Raw genomic sequence first — 10421 nt, 5'->3', positions numbered from 1 at the left:
GCGTGGACCGCAACGGAGTGGTTTCCCGCACTGCTGCAAACAAGAGTAATGGAATTACTTCATGTGTATTGCTTGTAGGAGACTAGCGATTGACGTTCGGCCACTCGTGACAAGATGCACAAACGAGTCTATTCTTTTCTGCGCTCGCGGCGAATCGTTTTATTACTGTGCGGCCTTATGTTTAGGGCTACTGCAGTGGAGTAGCGCTAGTCAAAACTGCATCAGCGTAAGTTTAAACAACTTGCCGTTTGGGATTTTCGCAGCGGGTTTCGCTTTGTTTTTGTTTTTTGTTCTTTTTTTTTTCATTCCGCGTGACGGTATTGAAAATAAAGCCCCTTCATATTGCTCTTATCCACCGCCTGAGTGGCCGGGAATGTGGTGCTGATGTCGGCAATGAAAAGCGGCTCAGGTGGAATTTGGAAGAAAAGGGGATCTCATGCCGTGCGTTGCTGAAAAGGGCTGAAAACATTATTTCATCAGGGCAGGCTTTATTAGCAGAAGGCAACTCTGCCTTTAGCCACACCCTCTCCGAGCTGAATGAACTTAATAAGAAGGCAAGCAAGAAGCAATAGTATGGTGTGATGTGTGTGAAGTGCAATATTTTCTGTCTAAATATTGTCGAGCCGGACCGTCTGAGCTGGATGAACTGAACGAAACGGCAAGAAGCAACAAATCAGTGCAATATGTTTGAGATAGTGAAATAATTTTATTGTAAATAAATGGGCCCCCTTTTGGTATCAGTAAGTTTTTGTAATGATTGTGTTTTTTTTTTAAGTTAAAGAAACCCTCGTCATCTGCTTCACTTGCAGCGGTGTCTAAAGGCTGTGGGGGCACACATTTTTGGTGCTTTAGTTACCAGCTTCAGAGTCTACAACTGTGGGGAAGTAATTAGCGTTGCCTGAATGGTTGCCAGCCTTCTTTATCTCCAGATAAATGAAGCTGCAACATAAGTTTTGTGCTGCTCCCAAGCTGCTCCAAAATCAAGCTCTGATGCAATAGTGCTCCAAAATAACATTTTTTCAGCTCCAAAAATTGCTCCAATAGTTCGAATGGCTGGATCACCACTGGAAGTGTCTGGCTTGCACTTACCTTGGGAATATAATATTGCATCCCAGTTGTGACGCTATATTTGCTACGACATCACGCGCGACGCTGGCAAAGAGCGGCGAAGCTATGGGGGTGTAACCAGCGGATCCTGGGTCTGAGGAAAGTGTGAAGCGAGCAAAGGAAGCTTGGAAGCTTTGTCTTAGCGGCAGCCTCGCAGTCTTCTGCTGGGTGCAGTTACCAGTGCTAAGAATAACAGTTACAGCTTATGCAAAGCAATTCCTTCTCAGGTGACCTCTCAAGATGCCAGTTACGCTTGTAATGATTGGGCCGGATCACGCGACGGAAACGGAATGCTCTTTGTGCGAACGAGGAGACATTATATTTAAATGACGTCACAGGACACAGATTCCAGCGAAAGACAAAAGGTCGCACACTACAGACATTAGAGGAGAATTAAGCTGAGGAATACCCCAAACGGTCCGCTCCAATGCCCATAACTAAAGGGTCCGCAAACATCCCCGTATAAATGTCCCGAGAATGGAATGCGCTCACGGTCAGTCGTAGGTGGACGCGAGCCGCCACGTCGCCCTCGCAGTGGTGCTTGCCCATCCGGGGTTGCCTTGTGACCACAGGTTGCAACGCCAGAGAGAAGCTCAGCCCGACCCCGTCTCACGCCCGGTCACATGCCGTTCGGCCCGCCAGAGCCCGGTAGACAGTAGTGCAGACCTCGTCTGTGCTGTCGACGATGCCCAGGGCCTTGGCAGTGACGCCCGGAACCGTGGCGGTGGCTGGCGACGGCCTCGCCTCGCTGGGGGATGTAGACCAGGCGTCTTACGCAGGTCTCCAAGTTCCGTGCCCCATTCCATCTGCCCTGTCTCGTTCGAGCTCGTACCACACCTCCTCTTCCTCTACCTCAGCAGCACCCGCTTGGTCTTAGAAGCTTCTTCTTTTTGGGGTAGAATGTGGGGCATTTTCCTTCACGGGTATAGTATTTCATCACAACGCTCTCCTCACCTGCTATCATGATGGGGACGAGAGGTGCGGGTCCTAACTTGGAATAGATATTGGGGAAGCTCAGTTCGTTTCCTTCTTTTTTTTAATCACGGATGTAAGCACAAATACTGAGTTCCCTCATATGCATTCATTTGCTTAGCAAATGCCTGTGGTCTTGTGGGTGCAGTCGTAGCTAGTGCCACTAAATAAGGGCTTATTTCGCCACTGAATAGGCCTAGTCAACCAGGTTTAGGGGAAATACCCAAGGTGGAGCAAGTTCCTGCGAAGGAAAATCCCAGGAAGGAAATAAGCCTAGCTTAATTGGTGGCTCTACTCGTAACAGCAGGGGCAGAAAATGCGCAGCGACAACGAAAGCGCCCACTGTGAAGATGTCAACCAACGGACAGATGAAACTGCTTCCTTCCAGGTTGTTCTCTGCATTATCCGGGAACGCAACGCGTTTCAGCACGCATCAAAGTGGGCAAAACAAATCATTGCCAATGGCGTAACAGTGCAGTGTTTACAGGAGCAAGGGTGTGCAATGTGTGAACGCCTACGCACATCTCCTGCAAGCATATACGAGGCCATTTTACTTGGTAAAGCTTCGAGGGACACTGAAGCTAAGGTGTAGGTTGCACGGCTTACTCTGTAACACATGAAGCTACTGTTGTTGCAACAGTAGAAGCAGTGAGCACTGGCCCACAGGGGTTATTGCTCTGTGGATGATGACGACGAGATTCACAGCAAAAGTGCAAGAGCAAGTTCGCCTATGTCAGTAGATTAGTGTGTCCTAAACTTTCATGTACCTTTCGAAGCAGGAGTACGTTTTTTATTAACGCAGGAAACGCCAAAAACATGAACACAGGCATTGCCTTTGCACTACGATTTGCACCGTCACAAATAGCAGTGTTGCAAAGCATAGTGCCTAGTGCCATTTTCCCCATTTATAAAAGAATGCTGATATCGGCTTCTGCTCGTCGCGCGCTCTTTAATTAATAGACAGAAAGCACAGCTAGCGAACGTCGTGAAGTAGGGCAGCAGAGTAGCCCAGATGGTTTCGCTTTTGTTGAAAGGCTTTGCCTCGAGCACAAGTGCCGTAAAAGGGTGCATGCCAGTGAACATAAGAGCCTGCTGTGCCTACACGCCTTTATAACTGATGCTGTTCTTTGGGTGACCGCCGGTTCACCTTCTGTGGAATTTTGATGCCAAAGTATACCGCTTCAAACACGGTCACCCGAAACGCAGTACAGGTTGTACAGTTGAACTTCTTTATAAGAAATGCGTACCAAGGAGCCCTTTCTGTCTCTTATACGAGAGGTCTCTTATAAGCAGGGTACCATGTTTTCAGTAATTGATCAACCGATGGTTTAATGTGAGCACCGTACCACTAAAATAAGCTCGAAAGAACGCTACACGATGTTGCAAAAGGTTCATTCTAATTTAACGTTGGCCCCCAGAATTCATGAAATAGTTCTGAATCTTTGCTTCGTGGCTGTATTTACCGTACTTACCCGATTCTAATGCGCCCCCAATTTTCCTGGCAAAAAAAAAAAAAAAAAAAAACGAAAAAACTTGCACCTCCGATTGTAACGTGCACGGAACTTTGTGACCCAGACAAACGAATGCGAGAGAAATGGGCGATTTATTTCCCGAAGTAATCTCACTCATCTCACTCCTCGTCGCTTTTCGCTGACCACATTATCTCCTCCTCAGTGCCGTCAAGAGCGTTCGCGATGCCACACTTCTGAACGAACGTAGAACCATGGTCGATGGGATCATGGCCCACGCCTCGCACGCCCATCCCGCGAGCTTCTCCGGAGGCACACGCTTCAGCCGACCGCTCGTTTTGAAAGCGTGAGAGCCGCTGCTGCCATTGCTGTTATCAAGCGCACAAGTGGAACGATTTGACGATTTGTGTGAACGCCAATAGAAAAGCCTAGGCGCCTATGCTTCCTGCGTTCGAAAAATTGTTGCTAAAGGCTTTGGCGCCATCTTGAGATGGCGATGGCGATGGGTGGGACGAAATTTCCGCTGTTTCGGCAGTTTCGGTTTCGTATCCGATTCTAACGTGCATGCAATTTTTCGGCCTATTTTTCCGGAAAAAAGGTGCGCATTAGAATCGGGCCATTACGCTACACTGTTTTTTACAACAGATTCCACAAGCTTTCTGTCCTTTCACTGTTTGCGAAAGATGAATTGTAGATGTTGAGTTCACAAGCCTGATGAGTAGCCAGAGCGCACAGCTTCTTCTGCTGTGTGCTCTGGATATATCTATAACGCTTGCAGGACTCCACATCTGCGATGCTTCTTCATTGGGAGCTACACGATTGGGAGAGCCCACTGTGCACTCCCGGTATTCCCGGTTTGCGCAGAAGCCCGCATACATGGCAGCAAGCTTTAACCACATTTGTACGTTGCGTTTTCATTGGCAGGGCTTCTCATCGTCGTTTTATAGCTGACTAAACCACTGTGTGTTTGCTGAAGTTATCATAAATAGTGACTGCGACGTGAATAGTCTGTCGTGTCCTTTGGTTCCACAATGGAAGCAACTGCAGTTTGTGATTGGTGACACCGCATCTAAAGTTAAAGTGTCTGTCACAGGCAAGCTTGTTGACCAAAATTCAAGGATAAGTTCTCCTTTATATCCAACTACCTTCTACATTCAGTGTGTGTTATAAAAGAGATCAAATTAACGGGAATAACAGGGTGGACATCCATGTGGATGAATAGTGTCTCTTATACCCGATAGTCTCTTGCATGCCTCTTATAATCAGGTTTAACTGTAGTGCAGTTTTAACGGGGCCCACTGATAAACAGGTGAATAGGTCACGCAAGCTGGTGGACACTTTCTGCATGAAAACAAAAGAAGGATGGTGCTGGTGACCCAGCATGCTGGTGACCCGGCATGAAGGTAAAGTACATTTTAAAACATCTTTTTTTTTGTACTAAATACTTTACAGTCTACTTTGGTTGCTGGGATCTGGTCGAACTACCTATATAAGCGTTTTAAAAAAGCTGCTTGACCATACTCATTTAATGTTTACACTTCACCTGTTGCACTTTTCATTTGTTTTCCTTTGAATTCTTCCTAATAGGTAAATGGTCACACTCCATGAAAGTATTGCACTCCATGAAATTGGATATGGGGCAACATTTGAAAATGGTGCACTTTGCCAGAGTTCAGAGTGGCTGTGTGTTACGCCTCAAACCTCATTGCACAAGAGTTTGGAGGAGCGTGTGAAGGTCCCTATTCTATTTAGAGAAACCTGCCATGTTCATTGCTCACTTATTGCATAATGGTTGCTCAGGTTATCCGATGAGCAGCAATAAACTCTTGCATAAGGAAGCTAGGTCCGATCTTTTGCCACTGTGGATTTATTCCTACAATGCTCCTCCATTCTGCTTGTGCACTGCCCTTTGACACTGGGTGCCAACACAGTGAATCGGGGACTTAGACGCGGCCACCCGCAAAAGCTTTTTAAAGACCACACTGCACTTGCCTATCTTGAAGGTGTGTGTCAGTGCTTCTGGAAAATGAAGGAATAAAGCAAGGAGTGAATCTGTAAAACTCCAAGCCACTACTCAACATCTTTACCAGTCACACAGCCTCTGGAAACTTTGAAACTATGGTGTTCTTTGCAGCCTCGGCTTTGTGCTGTGTGTTTATGCCGAGACGCAAGGGAAACCTGAGCCGACGGCGCGCTGCCAGTGGCTCTGCCCGCCTGACGAAGGAATTATGAGGGCGCGACCCGGGGAGGGGAACTGGAAAATAAAGGCCCTCTCAGACTGAATGCCAAACGTGTCGGCTGTGCATCCCTCGTGCTCTGCGAACACTACATGGTGGCAGCGTACGTTTGAACCTGCTACAAAGGCACCGATGGAGGGGTTGCAAGCCCAGGGAAAAAAAAATGGCTATGTCCAGTTTTCAGTGCAAGCCTCTGGAGGAATTTACTTTTGCAAGCCCAAGTGAGTGGCCGCAATGGAAGCGGCGTTTCGAGCGTTGTCACATCGTGAGTGGCCTCGCCTCAAAATGCGCGGTGGAACAAGTCTACACATTGGTCTACTTTATGGGCGACCAGGCAGAAGACATCCTTGCCTCATTCAAGTTGACAGAAGAACAGCTACAGCGATGTTTTGCAGGCGTTCGGGAACCACTTCGCAGTTTGAAGAAATGTCGTGTACGAAAGAGCGACATTCCTCAGAAGAGAACAGCAGGAAGGAGAAGGTGTCGAAGAGTTCGTCACTGAGCTGCACCGACTGGCCAAGTTGTGCACTTTCGGAGCACTGCATGGCGAGATGATCCGGGACCGGATAGTAGTGGGCATCCGGGACCGCAAGCTGTCGGAATGAATGCAGCTGGACGCGGAGCTGAAAGGACAAGGCGCAGTAAGCAATGCTACTCAATTTGGCAATGGCTGTTCCGCAGATTCAAAAAGGAAAAGACTGGAATTGTGCAGTGTCTCTCAAAATTGGCCCCTCTTGCATACAGGCAGTGTGGGGGCCGGGTTTTCCACTGACCGTCTGTGTCTTGCGATTAATGGCAGGTTTCTTGTGATGCAGCTGCCTCAACCAGGAATGGCATCACTGTTTAGTTTGGGACGAGAAGATGGTATTGAAGAAGGAGCAGCAAGCAGGGTTGCAAGGGCAGCAGCACTCACTTGGACAGCACAGCTACTGTGCATGCCACAAAGGGGTTCAAGTAAGAACAAACACACAACACCTAGCATGCCCGATGCAGCTGCCAAGTCATCCGGGCACATCAAGCTTGGAGAATGTTTTAAACACTAAATGCCGGTCAGCTGTTAATGAGAATTCGATTTGCACAAGCTCGCTGCTGCTGCTGAGCTTAGCTTGCCGTTGTCACTGTAAATGTACATCAGGAGGCACAGTGCTGGTATTTGCAAGCCCTTTTCCGTTTTTCTTTCCCTTGCGATTGCTTCTTCCTCTGCTGTCCTTTTTTTTTCTCTCTTAATTGTGAGTGTCCTACGTTGATGCATAGTTTACGGGGTTTATGACGTGAAGCATAAACATAACCAAAAAATCAAATTTTTCGTGATCTGTTGGGAAAACACAGCTGTGCTATATTGCACCCAGAGCCTCTAGAAATCACAAGTGAGGGTGTAGTTCCACCTGTGCATTCCTCATCTCATGTAATCTGTCACAGCCTAAAAACAGGGCCTGGTTTAGATGGAGTGGATCGTACTTTAAGCCACTGCCTTCATTGAAATACATGTACTGAAGTTGTCATTTTGCACCGCTTTTAATATAAGAACTGCCCGAGAGCAGTCTAGTAACTGCCCTCGCCATAGAAGCTATGCACGAGAAAAACAGAGCTGTTCTCAGGCATTCGAAAATGCGAAAACGAAGAGGTACCAAAACGGTGCCACTTCGGCGGTACAGCCGGTTCTACTCCGAATGCGCTAGCGCAGCTCAGTGCATTCGGCGCGTAATGCAGCAAAAGCTATGTGGAGCCGGGCGACGTGCACGCATCGCCTGGCTGTACACGTTTGCATGTGCAGCATCAGGGATCGCACGTTGGCTGAGTCTTTCTTTGTAGTTTTGCAATGAATGAGCATGTCCTTAAACCTGCAGGTTCCACGCCTGCAGGCAAGTCGAACCGCACGCTAACATGGCAGGAAAAACCTCCTCCCCCCCCGGAGGTCCTGGTTGCGTGGCTGCAGCGACTGTAGTGCTGTGGTAATGTTGGTCTAGCCAGAGTCACTTCCTTTCCTGTCTGTTTACAATTTGCCACTTTTGTTTTTGGTGCTTTTGGGTACTAGTTTTTTGTTGTTTTTGTTTTTGCTAAGTGTGGAAAGTACACCAGAGGCCGCTGACAACAAAGAAGAAAGGCGGCTGGAGTGGTGGTGGAAGAAAAGTAGGGAAGAGAGTGGGACATAGGATGAGTAATATGCCGAAATAGAATCGGAAGGGGGCAGGGGGGGGGAGGTGAACGGGGGTGCAAGGGCAGGAAGGGGGGAAGCGATGGGAGTTTAAAACCGGGGGACTAACCGATTAGGTTAGTGAAGGGTAGACAAACAAGTAGAATAACACAGGCAAGTCGGTTGGTGGCAGCCGATGCCCCGGTACAAAGGGAAGGCCTCTAATGGTCCTCTAGAAAGGGGCCCTCTAATAATAATAACAATAATGATAATAATAATAATCCCCATCAGAAGTTGGGAAGAAGAGAAGGGGAGGGTGGGGGACGACGAACGCGTGAAGGTGAGCAAGCTTCCCGGAATTCAGAGACAGGGGATCCACGTAGAAAGGGCGATGGTCGCGCAAACAGGGAGCTTTGGACCCTGGGTAAAACGATGAATTTTGAGGTGATCAACCTGAACCGGGACCTGGTCCGTGCGGGCCGCGACGGGGCGTTTGTGTTCGACGACATACACTTCAGTGACCGTCTAGCTGAGCCTGTAGGGCGGCGACTGGCAACCCGGGCAGTAGGCTTTTTTAGGGGGACCTCGAACGTTCAAGAAGAAGGTGGACTGAGTGGAGGAGGTAGTGAAAGGCAGGAAGGAGGGGGCGCTGATGCACGGCGGCGGATACGTAAAGCAAAGAAAAGGAAAATAAACCGTGGAACTAAAATTAGTTATATAAACATGCAAGGCGGCCGCAAGCAGGAAAAATGAATTGAGATAGAAACCCAACTCGAGAAAGAAGAAATTGACGTGTACGCCCTGACTGAAACCCACCTGAGAGATTTGGAGGAGCCACCAGTGATGGATGACTACGTGTGGGTGGGGTGCAACAGGACGGCGGGAGAGAGGAAAGGTGGGGGCGTGGGCATGTTGATTAGGCGAGGAGGGAACTGGCAAAGGGACAATCAGGGCTGTAAGGAGCTAGCACTTATGGCTTTGGGGAACGGCGGGAGGAAAAAAGGCTGTGGGCTAACGTACGGGATAGCAGAGGCTCCCGCTAGCTTCGCTAGAGAACGCTACGCGCCGTACACTAGCCCTGCGGAATCCGAAGACTCACGCACGGGTTCGAGTACTCACATGCGGTAGACAGGCTCCGGCAATCCAAAATGAGGCTTTATTGCCTGGCAGATACAGGGCATATACCAGACAACACGACTATCGCTCACGGGGAGACAGTGGCTCCTGTCGCTCGCTCAAGCCGCTGGGCTCGGACCTCGATATCCGTCATCACGGCCGCGGGAGCAGGGGAGGCATATCCCATGGCGACCGATCAGGGCAGAATCTCTCGGCAGAGTCCGTGGAGCCAACTGGGTTCACCGTCATCGGGGCATTCGGCGTAGGCACTGCCGAGCCAACCGACTCCGACCAAATCGCCCAGTCGAGTCGACTCCCCGGCGGAGCGCCCGTTCGTCCCGCAGGTCAGCTCGGAGGGGAGAGGAGATCTTCCCCAGGTCGGGGAGAGGGTGGCGCCAAGGAAGGTGGCAAACTGGTCCTCCTTCCCCCGCGCCCTCGCGCACACGTTCGCGGCGAGCCGGTTCGGCGCGCGCACGGGGTCACGAAGAGGTCACGACTGACGTGACGCACCGGCTGCCCAAAATGGCGGCTCCCAGCTCGCGAAAACATGTGCAGGTGAGGCGTAGGGAAACAAGGGTCCCCACAAGGCATGGCTGGGAGTGGCCTATCTGTGTACAGGGAATGACGCCAGAGAACAAAAAAAAAAAGAGTGGGTGGACTGCCTCAGGAAGGACATAAAGAAATTCAAAGGATCCAGCGAGGTGATATTAGTAGGAGACTTAAATGCCCACATTGAGGATCTAGATTGATATATGGACCATAACGGTGCCCTAGTTCTAGATATGTGTGAAGAACAGCAGCTGGGGATAGTTAACCAGAAGCATAAGTGCGACAGGCCAATAACGTGGCAATGCGGCAATAGACAGTCTTGCATAGACTACAACCTGGTCTCAGAGCACACGTACGAGCGGCTGAAAAGAAGGAGAAAGGAGCCTGGGCAGCGACCACGGGTGTATAATCCTGAAATTTGACAGTGGAGGGGCTGGGCAGGAAAAAACGAAGGTTGGGCTCCCGAAATTAAGCGAGAAACAGATAGCAGACATCGTCAGTAGCATCGAAAGAGAATTAGAGGCCCAGCCTAGGAAGGTGTGGGAATATGACGAGGTTGTGAGTTGTATTAAAAAAGAAATAAAGTAAGAAAAAAAAAACGCTGTAGAGGTAAAAGAAAACCGCGAAGCTGGTGGGACAAGGAAATTAAAGTGGCTATTGAAGAGCGACAACGGGCTTCTAGATTGCACAGAAAGGTGAAACAAAAAGGGGGGGATATCGGGGTGAAGAGGTGCAGTTACGGTGGAGCCGGTACTTTGAAAAGAAACTAGAGGTGCAAAAACTAGTGCAAGCGAAGATTAACAGGGCGCGTGAGAGATGGGTATCAGGTATACATTA

This window comes from Haemaphysalis longicornis, unplaced genomic scaffold (genome assembly GCF_048455015.1).
Source record: "Haemaphysalis longicornis isolate Haplotype H1 unplaced genomic scaffold, Haemaphysalis longicornis Haplotype H1 scaffold_9, whole genome shotgun sequence".
Lineage (NCBI taxonomy): Eukaryota > Metazoa > Arthropoda > Arachnida > Ixodida > Ixodidae > Haemaphysalis > Haemaphysalis longicornis.
The sequence above is the reverse complement of the archived record's forward strand: the minus strand, read 5'-3'. Positions refer to the sequence as shown.